The sequence below is a fragment of the Lutra lutra genome, chromosome 9, assembly GCF_902655055.1.
Source record: "Lutra lutra chromosome 9, mLutLut1.2, whole genome shotgun sequence".
NCBI classification, from domain to species: domain Eukaryota; kingdom Metazoa; phylum Chordata; class Mammalia; order Carnivora; family Mustelidae; genus Lutra; species Lutra lutra.
In genome coordinates this window covers 57,614,909-57,636,594 of record NC_062286.1, presented here as the reverse complement: position 1 = coordinate 57,636,594, position 21,686 = coordinate 57,614,909, and positions in this window count along the sequence as shown.

Sequence of the window (21,686 nt, the reverse complement as noted above, 5' to 3'; positions counted from 1 at the left end):
CTGGGCTCTCTAGTCCATTGATTTGGTCTATATGTCTGTCTTTATGCCCGTACCACACTGTTTTGATTACTCCAGTTCTGTAATAAGTTTTGAAATCAGAAAGTTTGAGACTTCCAGTGACTTTTATATTTTTAAAGAATTGTTTTTTAAAAAAAGGAAGAAAAATGCATGACAGAGATTGTTTGTGTCCCACAAAGACTAAAATATCTACTACCTGGCCCTTAAACTGCTGACCATGGACTAGATATTCACCAAAGTTCCATCAGTGTATACTGTGAAGGTCAGTCTACATGAGGAGCATCAGAAATGTACCTGATTTGGGGCACCTGGGTGGCTCAGTGGGTTAAGCCTTTGCCTTCATCTCAGGTCATGATCTTAGGGTCCTGGGATTGATCCCCACATCACGCTCTCTGCTCAGCAGGGAGTCTGCTTCCCCCCTCTCCCTCTGCCTGCCTCTCTACCTACTTGTGATCTCTCTCTCTCTCTCTGTCAAATAAATAAATAAAATCTTAACAAAAAAAAAAAAAAAGAAATTTACCTGATTTGTATCAAGACCAAACTCACAGAGAGGAAACAGCTCTTCTCTCTTTAGTAAATGTGCTGATAAGTATACTAAGAGAAAATACAGTTTGATTAACTACATTGCTATTAGTTAAATTCTCACATTGATTGTCTCTCACCAATCATACAAAATATCAGGATGTTGGGTAGCATGAATATGAGCTTTAATAAATGTGCCACCTCACCCTGGGGCCTTCATGTTGCACTGTTATGGCACTCGTCATCTGTGTATTATTTTAGCCATTACTGTTTCAGGCTGCTGAATTGCCAACATCAAAGATTCCTAATTGTTCCTCTTGCAACAAGGAGTTCATTAGAAGAATGTTTGTAGCTAGCAGAGTTGCCATGAGGCTCAGGAAATGATCAGGAGAGCAGGGAGGTTCTGTGGTCAGAATCACAGTATGAGTCATGCTACAGAATCATCTGTCAAGAACACCATTGGCACCACTGCTGGCTGCCACCAAGGAAAGAATTCTTTGCTGGCAGCAGGTGTAGATCTAGGGAGGTGCATCTTCCTGGCCATGCCTACGTGCTGCCACACCACAGTTTGGATAGCTGCAGAACTGAGTGAGTGCCTGGAGAGGTAAGACGAAGGATTCATGAAGCATAGGAAAAGAGCTGAGGTGCTGTGCAGCAAAGAAAATGGCAGCTGTCCTCCTAAAGTATGTGTGTACAGGCCCATCCTCATGCCATGAAATGCTATTAGCATTCCATAGGAAGGAACTCAAGAAATGTTAAGATATCAGAGTAAAGATGGTGTGTACTGAGTTTGTCGAGATTGTATTAAAAAAATAATCATAGATGCATACCTAAGAAAGATCTGTTTCAAGGACTCACAGTACTTGGAAAATAGGGCTTATGTTCCATTTTGTAGATAATTAGAGAAAAATAAGGATATGCCTCTGCCTTTAGCACAGCACTGATACAGAGTTTGCTGCCCTCTTCCCCATTATCCATCTTTTAGGAACCAGAAAGAGCAGAGCTAGGAGCTTCTATCTGGTGTATCAAATTACAACAATCAGAATATATCCTAAGGAAATAGTGGAGACTGTACATAATGGTGGCATCATTGCTTATGACAGATAAAAATGAGAACTTAAAAGTCCAACGAAAGGGGATTTACTGAATTATGATGTGTTCATACAATGGAATGCTACAAGGCTATTAAAAAGGTTATAGATAGGGGCGCCTGGGTGGCTCAGTGGGCTAAAGCCTCTGCCTTCGGCTCAGGTCATGATCCCAGGGTCCTGGGATCGAGCCCCACATCGGGCTCTCTGCTTGGCGGGGAGTCTGCTTCCCCCTCTCTATCTGCCTGCCTCTCTGCCTACTTGTGATCTCTGTTAAATAAATAAATAAAATTTAAAAAAAAGGTTACAGATAAATACTGACATCAGAAGATGGTCATGATTTATTAATGAAGAAAAATACATTGTAAAGTAGCATTTTTAGAATAAAAATCAGTATATATATATAAAATATATAGTGTGGATGCATGTATGTATATATATACACATATGTATATGTACTTTTAATTATATATATGAAATATAATAAATACCTATATAAATATGTACAGGAAAATGTTAACAGTGATTGACTCTGGGTAATGAGAGCATGGTCAGTTTTTTTATTTTCTTGCATATTGAGGTTTTTGTTGTTGTTTTTTAGGTAGCACTTGATCCTTTTCTTTTAGAATGGGTCTGCTGATTAGTGTTCTGGGTCATCTTTCTCATGTAAACCAAACTTGCAAAGCATCTTCTCCATTTTCTTTGGGTCCTTTAAAACAGAACAAGGATATAAATACCCTCTTCTAGATTTTTACAATATTCTCATCCTTGATAGTTGTTAAAACCTACCCCTAATTGTACAGCATAGCATCTGTTTTTAAATTTCTTTTATTTTTATTTTTGTAAATTTTATTTTATTATTACTATTTTTTATTATTTTTTCATTAACCTATAATGTATTATTTTTTTCAGGGGTATAGGTCTGTAAATCATCAGCCTTTCACAATTCACAGTGCTCACCAGAGCACATATCCTCCCCAACAATACTCATTTTATTAGGGCTCCTGGCTGGCTCAGTCCATAGAGCATGCAACTCTTGATTTCGGGGCTGTGAATTCAAGCCCATATTGGGTGTGGAGCCGACTTTAAAAAAAGGAAGAAAAAAATTAAAAATTCATTTTATTATGTCCTCTTAATGCAATTTAGTTTTCATGGGAACAACTCTGTTTTGGTTCTCCTGTTTTTTTTGAACATTTTTAAAAGATTATTTATTTATTAGAGAGAGTGAGTGGAAGGGGAGGGGCAAAGGGAAAAGGAGAGAGAGAATTTCAAGCAGTCTCCCCGCCCACCTCTGCTCAGCATGGAGTCTGATGTAGGGCTTGATCTCAAGACCATGAGATCATGATCTGAGCCCATGTCAAGAGTCTGACAATCAACTGAGTTACCCAGGCGCCCCACCTATTTTATCATTTTTATACATTTAAACAAATTACATACTTAAAATAGTAGTTTCACTTGGCATTGACAGTTTGAGCCTCTTGTTAGCATAACTGATAGAAGGGGAGGTGTCCAGTAATGTTGAGTAGCCTCTTGGTTATAGGCATTCAGCACATCCTGGCATTCATCTGTAAGTTTTAGAGAAGGAATAGGGAATATTGGTTTATCTAGTGAGTTGGTTGAGTGAGGTTCAGTTGAAAGGGCTTCTACCACATACATGTTTTGCTTTCGTAGCATCTCCATTTCTGCTCACATCTTCTGTTCTTCTCAGCTGACCTGACTATGTATAGAGAGCTGATACTCTCAGGCTTATTTTGAAAGCCCAGGGGCCTCCTTTCCCAGTATGTAGAGGACCTTGTGTCAGCCACACTCTTGTCTTTCCTTCTGGAGCTGGGCTTCCTTTGTTGTGCTCCTTGTTGAAACACGAAGGGTGGGCTTGTTTTGATGGGCTCAGACTTCCTGTTCTTAGGGTCTGTGAGTCTTGATGCCAGTGACTTTCTGCCAGCAGCTAATGTATAGGACTGTGTATTTAGGGGCTGGAGGTAGCCATCCCTGCCAGGTCCCTGCTGTTATCTTGGAGCTACATGTAGCCTTATTTTGCCTGTTATTCCTCTGGGTCTGGGTTTTCTCCACAGGATACTACATAAAAGGCCTTCAGTAAATACTGCTAGAATATGGTATGTCTGGGATATTTCCAGAGAGTCCTGCAGTTCCACTGATAGATCATAGAATAGAATCCCTTTCTAAATGTTTTAGTTAGGTATTTATGCATTATTTTCTTATTAATCAGACACCTTGCCTTTTATTTCTTTTTGCCAGCTGTGTTGCTGACCTCTTCAGAAATAACACTATGCTTACATTGTGTGGACCAATTTATGAGTCAGTTGGCAGCTGATCAGTACTGGTTCCTCACTGCCAAGATCCACACATTTTCTTTGTTATCACCTGAGTGTCCTGTTTAGTTGGGTTACACAGGGCGTCCTAAGCAGTTTTTGCTAGGAATTCTCACAGGAGTGGCTCTTGCTTGAGAGAAAATATCTTGAATTTGATGAGTGGAAATCATGGATAAAAATTCCAAAAATGTCATCACTTGTATAATATTTAGAAATTGAATTACAAAAGGCCTTCTCCTGTTGGAATCCAGGGACCCAACTAAATAACTTCAGAGTTGCTGATTATTTAGGGTTAGTTGTATTTATTCCTCCTCATCTTCTTAGAACTGCTGCTTATTTCTTCTTTGGAATTTCAGGTTGAGTAAATATTTTCTTCTATGTGGAAAAATAAATATCTCAAGAGCAAGTTTCCACATCTTATATTTTCTTTCCTGTAAAATTATATAATAACGAATTCCGATTTACTCATACTAACATAAACGTTGCAGAATTTTGATTGTGTGAACGAGATAGGAACTTATACCAGTGATTCCAAAATGTCCACCAGCTGATCAGGGCATGGTCTGTTGCCAGGAGAATTTGTCTTAAAAATACATACTGCTGGGTGTAACCTCAGGAGATCCTAATTTGTGCCATCCAGGATTTGACCTAGGAGTTTATTTTTAAATTTTTTTTATTTTGCCAGATTCTTTATTAAGCTTTATTTACATTAGTTCATCTACTTTATATAGGAGTCCTCAAAGGCAAATAATAATAATTTTCTAGTAACTATGTAATGTGTTAATGGAATACTATACTTTTGCCTTCAAGTTTTTGTTTGTTTATTTATTTATATATTTATTTATGTTAAATTAGCCAACATATAGTACATCATTAGTTTTTGATGTAGTGTACAACAGTTCATTAGTTGCATATAACACCCAGTGCTCATCACATGCCCTCCTTAATACCCATTACCTGGTTGCCCTAACCCCTACCCCCTCCCTTCTGTAACCCTCAGTTTGGTTCCCAGAGTCCAGAGTCTCTCATGGTTTGTTTCCCTCTCTGATTTCTTCCCATTCAGTTTTCCCTCCATTTCCCTGTGGTCTTCTGCTCTATTCCTTATGTTCCACATATGAGTGAAAACACATGATAATTGTCTTTCTCTGCTTGACTTTTCACTTATCATGATCCTCTCCAGTTCTATCCATGTCAATGCAAATGGTAGGTATTCATCCTTTCCGGTGGCTGCGTAATATTCCATTATATATATGAACCACATCTTTACCCATTTACCTGTTGAAGGGCATCTTGGCTCATCCCACAGCTTGGCTATCATGTACATTGCTGCTATGAACATTGGAGTGAGTGTGCCCCTAATTTTCACTATGTCTGTGTTTTTGGAGTATATAGCTAGTAGTGCAAATGCTGGGTTGTAGGGTAGCTCTATTTTTAACATCCTGAGGAACTTCCAAGCTTTCCAGAGTGGCTTTACTGGCTTGCATACCCACCAACAGTTTAAGAGCGTTCCCCTTTTTCTACACCCTTGCCAACACTTGTTGCCTGTCTTGTTAATTTTTTTCATTTTTAAGTGGTGTAAGGTGGTATCTCATTGTGGTTTTGATTTTTATTTCCCTGATGGTTAGTGATGTTGAACACTTTTTCATGTGTCTGTTAGCTATCTGTATGTCTTTGGAGAAGCATCTCTTCATGTCTTCTGCCCATTTATTAACTGGATTATTTTTTTTGGGGGGTGTTGACTTTGAGAAGTTCTTTATAGTTGTTGGATACTAGCCCTTTATCCAGAATGCATTTGCAAATATCTTCTCCCATTCTATTGCCTTTTAGTTTTGTTGACTGTTTCCTTTGCTGGGCAAAAGCGTTTTATCTTGATCAAGTCCTAAAAGTTCATTTTTGCTTTTGTTTCCCTTGCCTTTATTTTTATTGTTTTTAAAAAAGATTTTATTTATTTATTTGACAGAGAGAGACACAATGAGAGAGGCAACACGAGCAGGGGCAGAAGGAGAGGGACAAGCAGGCTTCCCACTGAGCAGGGAGCCCGACATGGGGCTTGATCCCAGGACCCTGGGATCATGATCTGAGCTGAAGGCAGATGCTTAACAACTGAGCCATCCAGGTGCCCATTCCCTTGCCTTTATAGCCATGTCTTGAAAGAGGTCGCTGTGGCCAGTGTTGAAGAGGTTACTGCCTATGTTCTTCTCTAGGATTTTGATGGATTCCTGTCTCACATTTAGGTCTTTCATCCATTTTGAGTTTATCTTTGTGTATGGTATAAGAGAATGGTCCAATTTCATTCTTCTGCATGTGGCTGTCCAATTTTCCCAGCACCATTTATTGAAGAGACTCTTTTTTCCATTGGATATTCTTTCCCGATTTGTCAAAGATTAGTTGACCATAGAGTTGAGGGTCAATTTCTGAGGTCTCTGTTCTATTCCACTGATCTATGTTTCTGTTTTTGTGCCAATACCATGCTGTCTTGAGATCACAGCTTTGTAATATAGCTTGAAGTTAGGCATTGTGATGCTCCCAGCTCTGGTTCTTTTTCAGCAATCCCTTTGCAATTGGGGTCTTTTCAAACAAACAAATTTTAGGATTGTTTGTTCCAGCTCTATGAAAAATGTTGATGCTATTTTGATAGTAGATTGCTCTGGGCAACATAGACATTTTCATAATATTTATTCTTCCAATCCACGAGCATGGAATATTTTTCCATCTCTTTGTGTCTTCCTCAATTTCTTTCGTAAGTGTTCTATAGTTTCTAGAGTATAGATCCTTTACTTCTTTGGCTAGGTTTATTCCTATGTATCGTATGGTTTTTGGTACTATTGTAAATGGAATCAACTCCTTAATTTCTCTTTCTTCAGTCATATTGTTAGTGTATAAAAGTGCAACTGATTTCTGTGCATTGATTTTGTATCCTGCCATGTTGCTGAATTGCTGTATGAGTTCTAGTAATTTGGAGGTGGAGTCTTTTGGGTTTTCCACACAAGTATCATGCCATTTGCCAAGAGAGAGAGTTTGAATGAAAAGGAAGAGATTATGACTAACACCAAGTAAGTAAAAACAGTTGTTAGAAATTATTACCGGCAACTATATGCCGACAAATTAAGCAACGTTGAAGAAATGGATGCCTTCCTGGAAACTTATAAACTACTGAGACTGAAACAGGAAGAAATACTCAATCTGAATAGACCAATAACCAGTAATGAAATTGAAGCAGTAATAAAAAGCCTCCCAAAAAACAAGAGTTTTTTATTACATTTATTACCAGATGGCTTCCCAGGGGAATTCTACCAAACATTTAAAGAAGAAATCATACCTATTCTACCGAAGTTACTTCAAAAAATAGAAACAGAAGGAAAACTTCCAAACTTGTTCTATGAAACTGGCATTACCTTGATCCCAAAACCAGGCAAAGACTCCAACAATAAGGAGAATTACAGACCAATATCCCTGATGACCATGGATGCCAAAATACTCAACAAGATCCTGGCCAATAGGATCCAACAGTACTTTAAAAGGATTATCCATCATGACCAGGTGGGATTTATTCTTGGGATGCAAGGATGGTTCAACATTCACAAATCAATTAACATGATAGAGCACATTAATAAAAGAAGAACAATATGATCCTTTCAATTGATGCAGGAAAAACATTGACAAAATACAGTGTCCTTTCTTGATTAAAACTCTTCAGAGTATAGGGATAGAGGGAACTTACCTCAATATCATAAAAGTCATCTACGAAAAAGCCCACAGCAAATATCATTCTCAAATGGGGAGAAACTGAGAGCTTTTCCTTTAAGTTCAGGAAAACAACAGGGATGCCCATTCTCACCATTTTTTTTAAACATAGTACTAGAAGTCCTAGCTTCAGTGATCAGACAAGAAATAAAAGGCATTCATATTGGCAGAGGAGTATTTATTTTGAATATGTTCTTCATGTAATTCTGATGTGTGTTAAGCAGGGATAGCCAACATTTTCAGAAGAGCCCTTCTTTTTTTTTTTTTTTATGGTATCTTGTTACGAAGACCCTCGGTTAGTTTACAGACTTTAATGCACTCTGGAATCACTCAGGAATCCTGTTGAATGAGAAGATGCAAAGGTCTCATCCCAGAGGATCTGCTTTGATCAGAATGTTGTAGGGCCTGGGAAGCTTCATTTGAAAGATGCAGCCCAGTGACCCTGATATAGACCACAATTTGGGAAACACTTCAGTGGTAGAAAATGATAAAAACAGGAGTCAGGTTTGTCTGCTCCTGGGAGAGTGCTATGGAGGTTTATATTTCATTTAGGGTAACTCAGGATTAAAATGGGATGCAATAATAGGATTTATATTAAAAGGCTGTTAGAAACAATTAAGTGAAGGAATGCATGGTGCCTGAAACAGAGTAAGTGTTCTATAAGATAATCCTGAGTCATTGCTGAACCCAGTACTTCACTTTTCATTAGTATTCTTTGCTTTTGGTGAAAGTTATGCATAGTTATTTTTTTCTCCATTGTCAGCAGTGTTCTAGGTTTATTTTTAAGATCATTTCTCATTATACACAACTTGATTGTTTAAAATTATATAGTTACTATGTAGTTGAAGACTAGAGAACCACTTCATAGATTGAAATGGGGTTGCGAGAGCATCAGCTAGATTTCCTCCTTAGCTAAGTAATTTCTTTTCCAACTACTGGTCATTTAATGCCCAGAATTCAAAGAATTACCACATAAGTTGATAGGAAATAGTTGAAATTAAGACTGTTATATCCACAAATGCCAGAGATTTGTATCATTATTTAGTTGTATACAGTGTTAGGGTTTTGTTGTTGTTGTTTTTAAAGAACCTATTGAGTTACATAGAGATGACAGTATATTTGCAGAATAGAGCAAGTAGGATGAGAATAATTTTAGGCATTAAATTAAGCCAAGGACATCTTGAGATATTGCTTGATTCCCAATCTCTAGGTGATATTCTTGTGAGAAAATGGAGAAACTAGAGGCATGGGATTGTTTAGAACCTGAAAATTAGATGGCTAATGGATCAGTGCAATGTTGAAGACTAGCAGTGTCCTATAAAAATCTCCTTTAGACCAGGCCTGCCCCAAATTTTCTCAATATAGATGATATGGTCACCATATTTGAGCATGAGACGAAACTGGAAAGATTAGCAAATATGTCAGATAGAATCTAGAATATCAATGATCTTGGAAAGCTGGATTCAGAGTTGAATGTTTAAAAAAACCCACACATTTGATAGCAGTAATGGCAAAATCCTGTATTTAGATTACCAAAACCAACCAACTAATCAACAAACGAACAAGTATATAGTTTGGAGGAGTGGTTTAACAGATCTTAGTGGCTTGACTCAGATCTTAAAGTTTACTCATTTATTCAATCAAATACTTTTTTAACAACCATTTTCTATGCAAAAGACACTTTTCTAGATGTGTGGTCTCCAAAAAGGCAGCCACAAGCCACATGTGAGTGTTGAGCATTTGAAATGTGGCTAGTTTGAATTGAGATGTTCTGCAGTATAGAATACATGCAGCTTTTCAAAGTCTTGATAAAAAGAAAAAATGTAAACTCATTAATAATATTTATATTAATTACATGTGAAAATGATAATTTGAATGTATTTGGCATAATAAAATTATTGTTGAAATCAGTTTAATCTGTTTCCTTACCTTTTTAATGTGACTATTAGGAAATTTAAAATTGTGTATGTAGCTCACATTATATTTCTTTTGGACAGTACTGCTCTAGACATTGGGCGTACGTGATTGAATAAAACAGACAAGGTGTCTGCATATTGTTCATTCAAAAAATAATTCTGGAGCACCTATTAGGTACCAGATACTGGTCTTTTAGAACTTACCCAAGAGGTGGAAGATAATCATAAAAAATAACCAAGTGATCAAAGGATATGCATATAGTGTGAAGTACTATGATGAAAATACAACACAGTGGTGTGTAATAAGGTTGGGGGGAGGGCAATACTGTGAGATTGGGGAAGGTCTCACTCTAGATTTATTTTAGCTGAGACCTGAGTTACCAAGAAGGAGCTAGACATAGTAAGACTGTTGCAGCTGAACAGTCTTAAGGAACACTGAGTGCAAAGTTCCTAAGGTGGAAATAATCCTGGCATATTTGAGGCAGCATTAATTCCATGTGGTAGGGACTGAGTTGGTGAGGGGAGGCAAGAGCTAAATCGTGTGGGGGCCTTGTAGGCTGTGGTGAAGAGTTTGGCTTTTTATTTAAGGGGAATGTGAAATCACTGGAGGTGAGTTACATGATCAAATGTAAGCTTTTCTAGGGTTATTGTGTTCAGAAGGACAGTAAGAATGAGTGCAAGGGCACTCCTAATTTGGGCAGGAGGTGATAGTGACCTGGAGTAAGATGACAGTAGTACAGGTTGAAGTTGGAAAGAAGTCTCTGATTTGGGAGCTCTGTGGGAGATAGGTCTGATGATCCTCATTGATAGATTGCTGCTGTATTTAGGGAATTAAGGGATCAGGTGCAAATTTAGCATTTATCAGAGTGTGGTGTCATTTCCAGAAACAAAAGCCACTGAACCCTGATGGTCAATGTGATCTAAGGCTGCTCTAGTAGGATTTGACATTCAGAGAGGTGTGACTGCTCCACTTTGTTTAGTAACTGCCAAACTGTGGGCAACAGTTGAGTAAGAAATTCTCATAGGTTGTTCACTGCCAACACTGAAATTCTTGACTTCCTTGATGCATACTTCTAGGGTTTAAGTTTTCATTTATTCTAAGAACTTTCTTCCACTAGCATATTCTGGAGTAATGTGTTCTGTGGAACGTATGATGATGGTTATGAGTGCAGACTCCAAACTTAGGTATATCTTGGTTACAGTCTTATCACCAGACACAGTTACTATATAACCTGTCTGGGCTGTGTTAGTCTCATCTATAAAATTGACTTAAACATTTTAGTACCTACCTCAGAGAACTGTTGTGAATATTAAATACAGCATGTAAAAGATTTAGCCCAAAGCCTGGCATACAGTAGGCACCCAGCATGTGCTATCATTAAATATTTATTGAACATCTACCGGGCTCTAGGCTTTGTGCAGAGTTCTTAGAGTTGTTAAACTGTAAGTGATCATTAGAATTCTAGTATAACTCTTGGGGCGCCTGGGTGGCTCAGTGGGTTAAGCTGCTGCCTTCGGCTCAGGTCATGATCTCAGGGTCCTGGGATCGAGTCCCACATCGGGCTCTCTGCTCAGCAGGGAGCCTGCTTCCCTCTCTCTCTCTGCCTGCCTCTCTGTCTGCTTGTGATCTCTGTCTGTCAGATAAATAAATAAAATCTTTAAAAAAAAAAAAAGAATTCTAGTATAACTCTCATTTGACAGCTGAGGAGATAGGTCCAAATGGTCATCTGATTGATCGACCTAGAAGACATTTGGATTCAGTCTCTTGTTTGCCCATTCATTTCCAGGCCAATCTTTCTAATCGTCTTCTCTTCTCTTCTTCTTCCCATTCAATTCAACAAGTATTTTTTTGATCATCTACTGTATTCTTGGAACCAGTTGGATGTAGAGCAGTGGTTCTTAGTTGGAGAGGGATCTTGCCCCCAGGGACATTTGGCAATGTCTGGTGACAGACACTTCAGGTTGTCCCCTCCGGTTGTCACGATTGGCATCTAATGGATAAAGGCCAATGATGTTGCTAAACCTCTCTTTTTTTTTAATTTAAAAAATTTTTTACTTAAATTCAATTTAGTTAACATATACTCAATTAGTTTCAGAGGTAGAATTTGGTGATTAATCAGTTGCATATAACACCCAGTGCTCATTATATCAAGTGCCCTCCTTAATGCTCATGACCCAGTTACCCCATCCCCTCACCCACCTCTCCTCATTTTATAATGCACAGGATAATCCCTCTAACAGAATTAGTTGGCTCAAAAATTAGTATTACTGAGGCTGAGAAACACAGATATAGAAGATAGATAAATGAAACATACGTGTGTGTGTGTGTGTGTGTGTGTGTGTGTGTGTGTGTGTGTGTATTTAACTGTAGGGGATTCTTGTCCCAAGGTGGGGGTAGGGTGCATGGGGATTACTCTGTGATAAATCCCTTCAGAATAGCAGTGCCCACCATGAACTCTTTGTGAATTTGGGGGCTCTAATTATCTTTCTCCTAATTATCTTTCTCCATAAAACATAAAACACTTAAAGAGAATTCACATGGGCAGTCTATTAAGGGGAGCCACGGAGCCCAATGAAGACACATTATACATCTTTTTTCCTGAGGGCTCAAACTGGGAAGAAACTTCTGGCTTCTCAGTCTCTCAGTGAAGACCCTGCTTTCCATTTCTGACAGTGTCCAAGGTGAGCAAAGCCAAATCAAATAAGGACAATATTGGCAATATATACATTCATTCATGTTAAAAGTGAAGACTTCACCCTATTATTATTATTATATTTTTCTTTATATTCATTTTCTTTATATTCATTTCTGTCAAATGAATAAACAGATCACAAGTAGGGACAGAGGCAGGCAGAGAGAGAGGGGAAGCAGGCTCCCTGCCAAGCAGGGCTTGATCCCAGGACCCTGAGACCATGACCTGAGCAGAAGGCAGAGGCTTAACCCACTGAGCCACCCAGGCAACACAAGACTTCACCCTATTATTATAACAATTAAGGTTTATGGGAAATTTGGGAAAATATGTAAAAGGTATACATAACTCCTATTAACATTTTTCTTTTTCTTTTTTTCCCCCCTATGTTTGGCTTTTTTACATACATAGTGATGATCATACCAAATGAACACATTTGTAGATTGCTTTTAAGCTGGTGTTCCTTCATTGTATACATGTTCCTGCTAAGGATATCTTTGTGCATAAAACTTTTCTTATGTCAATTTCAAAGTAATTCTCAGAAGTGAAATGACTAATTTAAAAGTATAAGCAGTTTAAATGATTTGATATATATTGAGAATTGCTTTCCCAAGAGATTTTTCTAATTATAGTCTCACTGACACTGTATGGAGTTGCCCTCAAAAGTTAATCTTAAAAATCATGAGTTTGGAGTACTAGGTGTGGTGCATAAACAATGAATTCTGGAACACTGAAAAGAAATTAAAAAAAAAAAAGGCTACCTTGGCGGGGGGATCATGAGTTTGGGTAATGTGATTCTAAGCTAGCCAGTGGCAAGGAGCAAGTCATATATTTTTGGAATATATGGTTTTTAAATATATATAAAAAGAGAATGTAATAAGGGATTAATAAATTCTGTTGATTTAACTTTTGGTGTTGGGCAATATTGAGTTCAGCGTTCACAGTTCACATTTGTTACAGAAGATTTAAGTGTCTCAGTTTTATCATATTGAAAATACACTCTTGAATTCATAGTGTGAAATCCTTACTTTATTTTAAACTGTTTCTGTGACCGCAAAATTTCATAAATATATACAGTGGTATTGTTGTTTGTGACATAACCGTGGTTTTGTGTGGCTGTTTTACTTTGGTTGGGAGAAATATGGATGAGAGTTTTATCTCTATTTCTTTTCATTTCTTTTTTTTTTTTTCTTTTAAAAACTGCCAAGCAAACAACTTCCTTAGGGAATGGAATACAGAATTTGCCTTTTCCTGCTACAACTGGAAATACACAAATGTTACGGCAAAGAAGAAGTATACAGCTCCAATTTTATGGTAGAATCTATCGGCAGTATCAGAGAAGGCACTTCCTCAAAGTCAGTACAAGAATAAGTTTCCACAGCTAAGCAATAGATGGAATTTCTTTAAAGGAGCTTTTATTTTTCCCTATGACTTCAATTATAAAATTAGAGATGTAGCCTCATAAAAGGGGGAAAAATCAATGATAGATGGAGTTGAAACATTTGACAAAGGAGTAACTTAAGACTGGTGTGACAGAGGCTATAGACCATTTGTAGGAGAAGAAATGCAAATGACTAATAACATAAAAAGTCAACTTCACTAATAAAGAAATGCAAATAGAAATGATATACCATTTCTGCTTATCAAATTGGCAAAAATGAAGATATTCTTCAGTGTTGATAAGGCTACAGTGAAATATATTTGTAGACATCAATGTTTGGAATACAGATTGGCAGAAGCATTATAGAAATCAATTTAGCAATATGTATGAAGAACTTTAAAAAAATTCACATCCTATTTGACTCAGTAATTTCCTTTTTATAAATATATTTTAAAGTAAATGATTCAGAAATCTGTACTAATATGTATGTCCAAAGATGTTCATTGCATTATTATCTATAATATTAAAAGAATTTAAATATTCAGCAATAGGAAATTGGTTAAGTACATCATGTTGTACACACCTTGTTAATCAAATTGTGGTTCAAAGAGCAGCAGCAGGAGGAGACTGGTGGCTCAGTTAGTTAAGCGTGTGCCTTCAGCTCAGGTCATGATCCCAGGGTTCTGGGATCCGAGCACCCCTCCCTCCATTCCCTCCCCACAACCACCGGCCCCACATAGGGCTCCCTGCTCATCAGGGAGCCTGCTTCTGCCCTTCCCCCGCCTCATGTTTGTGCACTCTCTCTCTCACTCTCTTAAATAAATAAAATCTTACAAACAAAACAAAGACCAATAGCATTGTCCCACCCCAGGCATAATGAATAAGAATCACCTGAGTGCCACAGCACTTAGACTTCTGAGGGAAGAGGGGAATCAGCTGTGCTTTTTGGAAGCTCATAAGTGATTCTGATTGATTTAACCAAATTTGAGAACAGTGGATATACAATGTGATGCAACTGATAAACCTGTCAACTTCTGTTTCTCCTGTCTTCCACAATACAGGTTTATTTGCTAAATTACCTCTTGCCTTATATTGAACAGTTTTGGAAAAAAAAAAAAAAATCCCTGCATAGCATTTGCAGTAGAGAGTTCACTGAGGATACTTTCTAAATTACCTCTAATAGCCAGGAGATTATTTCTTCTGAGAACACTGCCTGTCGCATGAAGCTCAGGGACTATTGTTGAAGGAAGGAGAAAGTGGGCAGTAGTTCCTATGGCTTGCATGTCTGCACTCTAACTTTCTGTTTCTTTACTATTGTTAGATTAAAAAGTATTTTTTAGGTTCCCCCAATCCATGTTTTCCTGGATTAGTCATTTGTTTTTAGGCATGATTTTGATTCTGTCAGTGAGGATCCTGGCAAGAAATAAATGGCACACTCAAACTAGGAATTTACTAAATAAATCACAGAGGTTAAGCAGAATTAAAGTGAAACCAACCGGAGAGAGTGCAGCATTCTGGGGAAGTAACTGTGGGGAGTGGTTATCATCCAGAGGTCTAAGGTAAAAGAAGAGCCGTATGGAAGGACTGCTTGGCAGCTCCCTGGAGAGGGCTGCCTGATGGGAGCTGAAGCCTAGTAGAGGAATGTCACCAACCCAGGGTCACCTGCAAGAAGGAGTGGCGGGAACAAATACTTCAGTTTCGCTCTCTGCCTTGTCCCCATCTGCCATGGGCCAAAACCATGGGTCCCTGGTGTAACCCATATATGTTAACTTCTTGGTACACAGAAGTGCTTGGGGAAGGGTGGAAAGGGCATCTGGAGTCACAGGGGAAGATACCCAGCACAATGATAGATCTATGATACTGAAGTAATGTGAAAGCAATTCTTGCTTTCTAGTCTTTTACCTTCAACTCCATTAGCTAAGTGTATGAACCCGGTTTTTGGCAGTTTCTTTGTTTGAGTCTTAGATCATAACAAAGACCAAGGGGAAGAGAGCAAGCAGCATTTTTTTTTTTTTTTTTTCTGTGACTTGCCTGTCGAAGAATTACGGTTTTAGGTATAGGTACATAATATTTGTAAAAGGCAGGAGTTACAAACCATTTTGTGTAAGAAAAACCACATATAGAGCTTTCACTTGTCAGTGGATGTGTTCTGCTGAAAGCTCCAATTGGATGTGGTTGTCTTTTTTGGCTTTTTATGCCCAGAGACACACCCTCTGGGCACATACCATGTAAGCAGCTGGCACTAAGAATGTAGAACACCATTTTCCTTCTCCCTGGGAAGACACAGATCCTAGAACTTCCAGCTCATGCTTTCTGTACATAACTCTTACATGTTTTGTTAGTGGATAGTGTATTCATGCTCAGAGTCTACCTCCTTCAATGTTCAGCGATATTAGAAGTTTTGAGTGGGAGAAAGCCAGGGAGAATCCAGGAGGGTTTTTAACTACATAATAAAGAATAAAGCTAAAATAGAGTAGTCATTTCATGCAGGAACTAGATTTACCCAGGGCAGCAGGAGCTACCTGGAGATAACTTGAGTCCTTTAAAGATCACAGTGTGATGTAATAAGTCTTTCAAGAAAGTGGCGGGGGCATCTGAAACTAGCGGTATTCTGGTCTTGACCCAGTCTATGTGTCTCAGGTGACCAGCTTAATTCCTGGGCTGCACGTAGGAGCTTGGAAGGTGGATAAAAAAAACTTCAAGAAGATTCTAATGGAGTGATACTTGAACTCTACCTTACAGGCATGTGGGGAATAGTCCGTTGGCATGGAGGCAAGAGTGTCAAAATAAATAGCAGAACGGAGGCCATTTTTATGTATTTTATTTCTAGTGCATCTTACACTTTAGATGACTAATGCCCTCTGTGAACTTCTGCAAGTGGAACCAAAACTGTTTAATGAATAAGTGACTTTTAGTGCTTTATTTTCATCTAGAGCTTCATTTGAAAGAGATCATCATTAGCTTTATGGTTTTAATTGTATTGAAATTCTTTATTGTAACCTATTGCTTTATTGCATTAGTCCATTAACCTGGGTGCCACGGAGCATAGTTTTAGAGCCTGTATTTATATCCTGACTAATTGCATGGATGCTTTCAGTATAGGATGAGGTATTTTTCAGATCACCACAGGAAGAATAATCTGAACCCCTTTCCAAACTTAAGGGTTTGGGGTAGTAAGAACTAACACAAAGCAAAACAAAACAAAAAACCCCTGCACATTATTGTGCATTTTTCTTGCTTTGAAGTGTCTACTACTCTATAAACAAGGAATTGCAAAATAGTAGTTCTCACAGTACGTGTTGCTTCCACATGTTTTTCATTTGGAGGTACTATGCGAAGCATTGGTCTGTGGATTCCCCAATCAAAACCAGGTGGTTAATGGTCACAAACTGGGGGACCGTGAGGAGATCTGCGCTTTGCTCAGTAAAGCAAGTGAAAATAGAGCATCTAGGCTACTGATTGGAGCCTTAGAAGCTCAGACAAAGCAAGAATGACCAAGGCCCAGTTTCCTGTGGGGACCTTTGTTAAGAACCCGGAAGGTGGCACAGCTGTTAACGCCCAGTTGACCCAAAGCATTTCTTTCTGAAGTGGGAAAGTGACTGATGGAGACTCTAGTGTATTTAGATCACATAGAGTGTTTTTTGCTTGTACTGGAGGAATGAATATTGAAGTTGGAATTGGGCCCTTTGTTACTGCCCAGATGCTCAACAGCAGGGGTGTTTACAGTGCCCATCAACCAGGCTTTCCGTTGCACCTGTTGGGGGACCAGCTGCAGAAAGCAGGTGTATCTGAGGACCTAGAGGATGGGTGACTGTGGAGAATGCTGAGGGCTTCCAGATGTATTCCACATAAACACTGGGCCAACAGCTGGGGAGGACAGGAAAGATGTAGATTTAATTAAAAAGGATGTGCAAATTTGATTATTAATTTTAACCCACTGTATAAATGTAACACACATAATGTGTATTTCAGAACAACTCAGTGGAATGTGTTGATGTAAACATGAGATTCACTTTTCATCAATTCCATGCACATTATGTTTTGTTCATTGGTCCATACATTGTTCATTACATTTCCATGACCATATAAAAAATTTTTCTCAGGCAGGAAGCTAAAGTTCCAGTTTAATTGTAAATGTTTGCAATCCTAAGAACACACAGTTGTCAATGTAAAACAGAAACTGAGTCAAGCAGCTTCTGATGCCTGCATTTATATCTAGATGAATTATATGAATCACTCAGTATAGGATGGGAAACTTTGGCCACAACTATTTGTGCTGTGGATGGTGGACTCTCCTGAGATTGGACCAGTCCTTTAGTTTCTTGTGTGCCACTTACCAGAGATGAGAGACTACAGTGTTCATGAAAGGGGTGGAGCTCAGGGGCATATTGAGGCTGCTTTCCTGGATTTTGTATATTGTCCATAAAATGTGTAGGAAGCCTGAGGAGAATTTTCAGTGGCTGGCTTTGGAATGCTAAGTGTGTTGTGGGTCTCCTTACCTAGCAATCTGAACATATGGGGCATTGCCCACCAGTCAAAAGAGCTGGAGGTGAGAATACTCTCTACCTTGGGAATAACACCCTTTTGGGCAGTTTTGAATGGCAGTTAAAACTGGCATTAGTTGAGAAGATAGATGTAAAATTACAGCATCAGACCTGAGGGTAAAATCCGAATTCTTGAGAGTACTGTCTCTTGGGGCTTTCAGGAGACTCTCCCACTAGCCTTAAAGTGCCACGTTATTGAAGGGAGTTGGGGGAAATTGGAAGGGGAGGTGAACAATGAGAGACTATGGACTCTGAAAAACAATCTGAAGGGTTTGAAGAGGTGGGGGGGTGGGAGGTTGGGGGAACCAGGTGGTGGGTATTAGAGAGGGCACGGATTGCATGGAGCACTGGGTGTGGTACAAAAACAATGAATACTGTTATGCTGAAAATAAATTAAAAATGATTAAAAAAACCCACAAACACTTTACAGATGATATAATAAACCGGAGGGAATAATTTTTCATAAAAAATAAGTGCCACGTTATTTAGAACATTGATTCTTGAAACTTTAGGCAAAATGCTGTGTATATGTGAATATGTGCATTTTTCTCAGTGGTGATTAGTATTTCCTTTTCTTCAGATTCTCAAAGCTCCCCAAATCTTAAGACCAAAGGAGAGTGTTGTTTCTTCGGTGAGCTTTTGTCTTGAGTAGCACCTCATTTCTCTTCAGGAAATGTATTCATAGCAGGAGATAGTAATGCCAATAGCAGTGACAATAATAGTTAATACTTAAGGGCATTTATTTCATTCCAGCTACTATGCTGAATACATATGTTTGTTCATTTAATAAGGTAATTGTAATTGTCAAAAATAACAATTAAACCATAATGAATAGTTACTTTTGCACGAAGGGATTCAATTCCTGTAACATGATAGTCAAGGGCCTCCCTGCCCTGGTCTTGAATGGCAATCTTTTTCAATATTTATTTACCCAAAGTATTAGTTTCCTATGCTGGATAACAAATTACTACAAACAAACTTAGTAGCTTTAAAAATGCCTATTTATTATTTCATAGTTTCTGTGGGTCAGAAGTCCAGGTAAGACCTGCCTAGATTATTATGGCTTACCAGGGTGTAGTACAGGTTTGGCTGGGCCTTTGGTCCAGTCTCGGGCTTGACAGGGGAAGGATATATTTACTGATATACATCCTCTGATTGTTGGCAGAGTTCATCTTCCCTTTTTCTTACTGGCTGTTAGCAGGAGCATATTCTACTAGAATATCTAGTAGAAGCTGCTACTAGAAGCTAAGCTGCCTATTACATGACCCTCTCATAATGTGACAGTTTACTTCTTCATAGCCAGCAAAGAAGCTTTTCTGTCCTTTCTGCTCTGATGAAGTCTTATAATATAAAAGGGTCAGGGAAATAATACCCTTTGACATATAATGTAACCTAATCAAGGGATGGCATCTATTAGTTGTGACATATTCTGTTGGTTAGAAGCAAGTCACAGATTCTACCCAAACTCAAGGAGATAGGATTATACAAGTGTGTTACTTATTGGGGGTAACTTTGTGTGTGTTGGTAGCATCCAACATTAGTACTGGGTGCAGTTTTAGCTAGTAGAAATATACATCAGGAAGCTTCATTTTTCCATTTCAGCTTTTTGCTTCCGGTCTTTAGGGAGCATTGTTGTTCCTCAGAAGTGCTTTGCATGCTTATCCCACTGACCCTTTGCTCTCAGTTGTGCTCCCAGCTTGGAGTGCCCTCCGGTGTCCTGGCCATCTGTTACTATCATTGTCAGACTAAAAGGCTCTGCTCAAATACTATGGTTTTTTCCCCCCAAACCTTATCTGATGCCTCCATTGTTGTGGAGGCATGGGAGCAAGTTGTCATACCTTTCTTATGGCAAACATTTAATTCTGAATTGTATTATAGTTACTTTTGTAAATAACTATCTTCTTCAAAAAAGGAATCATGTTTTATTAGTACCTTTTTTTTGGGGGGGGGGTCAGAGCTCATCATTTTTATGTAGGAAATAATAAGTAAATGTTTGTTGAACTAATTTCTCCCAAACAATTGAAAATTGATTATGAGAATAATCACAGTTGATCCTTAACATTGGTTTGGGCTTTTCCTTTTAAAATGGGGACAGAAAGCTTACCTCAAACTCCTTCCTTTTCTCTTCCTTCGGGCCCCTGCATTATCCACTCAGGGACTTTTTAGCCCAGCTTGAAAAGATCAAGAGGTGAAAGCTACTGAAGAACCCAGTCTGACAGTGTTTTGCTTCTTAGTGGGGTTTTATGCCCTACTTGCTGCATTTCCTTCCTGCCATTTTGATGCCAAAAGTAAAACTTGCTGCTGACCATTTACTTCAGGTCCCGCTGAAAAAAACATCCAGACTCTGTGACAAGCCAATTTTCCAGCCATTGAAAGGAGTTTCCAGGTGGGACCTGTCATCCCAGTAGTAGTTCAGGTGCTTTTGTTCAAATGTGAAATTGCAGTTTATTCTCTCTGATTACTGACTGGGGTATTAGAAATGGTTTGGCTTTCATTTCTTTAGCTTGATGTAAGGTAATAAATAACTTCATCATATAAACAATTTAAATAACTGTCCATTTTGGTAGTGCTGTTGGTATGACATCAATAAAATATAATTTTTTATTCAGTGTTGCATTTCTGTCCTCCTTCCTGGAGGCTGATTACTTCCTGGAGTAAGATTTAAAAAAAAAAAACAAACCCCCAAAAAAGAGGAAAGGGAAATTCAGCTAAAGCAAGAAATACTCCCTAACATTGGGTTTTGCAAAGGCAAAGGGTATATAGCATTGATTTCTTATGTTAAATATAATAGTAAAGTGAACCCAGTATTGCAGAGTTGGAAAAGAAAAAAAAAATCTGTGTTAGCAAAATGAAATGGTCCTTATGGATAATGTGGATGTGACACATTGTGCAAACTGGCTGTCCTTGGAGTTGCTTTGTCTCTCTGCCTCCCCCAGTGTACCTTTGCAGCCCTTTTTGAATCCCCCATGGATAAAAAGAAACACCAGTACCCAAACAGTTGTTTCTATAAGGTAACATCAGCTAAACTTGGAATTTGCAATTTGTCTGGTGACTAATGCTTTAATGAGGTGGCTCCAGGGAGATAGGTCCTACTCCAAGAGAATGAAGACAGAACTGGTCTTAATACAAGCATGACTGCTTGGTCACACAAGAAGGTGCCAAGGGATGGTGATGGCTGCTCTGTCATTTAGTAAACTTTCAGGGCAAGTGGGACTGCAGATTCTAAGGTGGGTCTGAGGTGCATAATTTGTTGAATAGTAAGAGAATTATAGTGGAAAACCAAAGAACATGTAGCCTATGAAGTTAAGGGCTGTTCGGTGTCAGGGAACAGATTGGGATGGAAATTTCCTTTTGACATCCTGCTTGCACTCCCCCATGACATAGAATTTTAAACAACTCACAGGTTGTGTTCAGAAATAATTGTAAGCAAGTGCAGGCTAGTTTTTTTGGCAG